The 2,932-nt window shown below is 36.0% G+C and overlaps 1 pseudogene; it reads right to left on the reverse strand.

The window, feature by feature from the left end:
* Window positions 1–2,467, reverse strand: part of LOC143017466 (uncharacterized) — a 39,344-nt pseudogene extending 36,877 nt beyond the window's left edge.
* Window positions 2,468–2,932: the final 465 nt, after the last annotated feature.

Genomic DNA, 2,932 nt, shown 5'->3' on the forward strand with positions numbered 1-2,932 from the left:
TCTAACCCGCTCGGCCAGCGAGAATGTCGAAAAGAAATTGTAATATTTCTTGATTTGTTCGACCAAATCGTTAAGAATGTTTCCAGTCGATTAAACCAAAGATTTCCCTTTAAAATCTTCCAATACGGTGACGTACTGAATATACATACATGCATACATATGTATATATATATATATATATATATATGTATATATATATTTTTTTTTTTTTTTTTTTTTTTTTTTTTTTTTTCGGGAAGCCAAACTCTTCAGGAGAAAAAGATTTCGATTGAGTGAAATTTTGTTCACCTAAGGAAACAAATCCTAGACGAATAAAATCGCCTGACGGCTGCCAATGCTGGACATGGAGAATGATATCACCATGATGAAGGAATATATTGGTTCATTTCCATTAAAGATGATTTGATCGTAGGTTCCTCGTGGTCTTGAGTTCAGAGGAATGATATGGTTTAAAGTCACAAACTCCCCCATATCGGAAGGCTAGGACGGTACCCCTCACAGAGGACTTAATAGCGTGAAATTTAACTAACCATGCCTTTTGTTCAACTTCGCCGGTGGCAGGATTCGAACCGCCATCCCCTCGACATTCGCCGCAAGTAACGTCGCCCTAACCCGTTCGGCCACAAGGATATTTTGTGGTAAGGTTTGTATGTTATCATCATTAATTTATTGGGAAATATTTCAAAGTGGTTTTGTATAGAAAATGTATGATTATGTGCTTCCATCCTTATTAGACGGAAGATAATTTTGCAATACATCTGAAAATGAAAAAAGCGAGTTTTATTTGCCGCCAAATATAGTAATTTATTCACTTGTTTTCTATATTCACATCATTATTGAATTTTTGTGATACATTTGAAATGAAAAACTGCATCTTACACGCCGGTAATTTATTCACTTATTTATATATTTACATTTTTATTGAATTTTGTAATACATTTGAAATACGCGTGTCTTATACGCCGACAAATACAGTAATGATTTCACTTATACATATACCTACGTATTTATTGATTAGTTTTATTCTTTATTATGTATTTTGGCTTCTTTATTTACATATATTTTTTCTATTTATCATTGCATTTATTATTGATTCATCTATGTATTCATTACTTATCCCTTAATATCTTTTAAAAAATTTCAATTATTCAATTATCTATTCATTCGTCGGTTTCTTTATTTATTTATATTTCCATCTATCAATATTATTTCTTTATTCACTACTTATCTATTTATTCGTTACTTATCATTTCAAATATCTTCCATATATTAATCTACTTATCTATCTGTTTATTTATTCACTTACAATAAAAATATTTTGTTTTATATCATCATTTTATCAAGAAAATTCCAAGAAATTCCTCTACAGTAGTATTCTCTACTGTATATGTATGTAGTAACCTATAGTCTTCACCACTTGAGCAAAAAAAAAATATATATGTGTGTGTGTGTGTGTGTGTGTGTGTGTGTGTGTGTGTGTGTGTGTGTGTGTGTGTGTGTGTGTGTGTGTGTGTGTGTGTGTGTGTGTGTGTGTGTGTGTGTGTGTGTGTGTGTGTGTGTGTGTGTGTGTGTGTGTGTGTGTGTGTGTGTGTGTGTGTGTGTGTGTGTGTGTGTGTGTTTTGTATGTGTGTGTGTGTGTGCGAGCGCGTGCGCGCGCGCTTGTGTGTGCCTTCGTGTACGTGCGTGTTTGTGTGTGTGCGCGCGCAAGTATATTTGTTCATGCATCTACATGTGTCCATGTGTGCGTATATGCGAGTACGTGTATACTGTATATGCGTACGTGCATATACGTGTGTATACGTGTGTGCATGTACGTGTATATGTGTATGTTTGCGAGCGCGTGCGCGGTGATGCGTGTGTTTGTGCGTACGTGCCAACCTCTCTAGGCTCCAGCTATTCCTCTTTGATGTCTGTGTATCGCTGAACACAACAGACACAGACAGAAGCAAATTGATTACCTTACAGATCACTATTGTTATGCCAGGTTTGCAGGGCCACATGTTTACGAAAAAATTGTGTTGATACGCCTAGATTACCCATAATTCCTAATTGGACTGAATTCTGGACTTGGATAATGGGAGAATTGTTAACTCAAAACATATCGTTAGGTTGCACGTGTTGTTCAGTCCCTTCGAGGTATTGGAAAGGTTATGTTGTTTGTTGTTTTTGTGTAGAATTAGTTTGCTATGAATTCGTGTAGTGTCAATACAGAAATAAGGTTTTTGATGTGATGTTTACAACGTACAATATGTTCCGGAACACAAGCAACAGTTGCCCCAATCACACTACTTTCCCTCCACTTGTAGTTTACAAAATCCAACTTCACAAAACACTTACCTTGACCTAAAACAAGCCCCCTAACCTTTCCTTTCTTTGAATTATTAATATTACTTCAAAGTAACAGTCAACAGGGATTATACGAACCTGTTGCAGCCTGCCTGTGTAGTTCACGACTAAATAACCGTCATCTCTGTTGCATTGATTGACTCCGTGAGGGAAAAAAAACGTACCTTACAGGTGGTCTTCCATACTCTATCAGACGTACGATACAAATACACAAATATAAGGGCTATAGCTTCCAGGTACAATGTTTATAAACAACATGGAGTTAGATTTTTGTTTTTGAGACGAGAATTGAGCCTTGTAGCGACTCTCACTGTCGATTTGATGACGCTACATTCCGAATGAGAACAGCTGAGGAATTTTCAATTGCTGGGAGACTGCGCAATGCAAAGCTAAATAATGGCTCCAGGAATCATTCGAACGAATTCACCACAATTAATCTTCTTGTACTCAGTTTTTTGGGGATATATACCGTCTTGTCACTTTACGTGTATTTCATAAACTCAATACACAGGCTCCTGTTTATAGACACGTCTGAAATAATGTTGACAATTAATTTCTAATTCATGTTGTGATGTTGTTTATAAAT

The sequence above is a fragment of the Oratosquilla oratoria genome, chromosome 32 (assembly GCF_046742065.1).
Source record: "Oratosquilla oratoria isolate Oo_2021 chromosome 32, ASM4674206v1, whole genome shotgun sequence".
In the NCBI taxonomy this organism is placed as follows: domain Eukaryota; kingdom Metazoa; phylum Arthropoda; class Malacostraca; order Stomatopoda; family Squillidae; genus Oratosquilla; species Oratosquilla oratoria.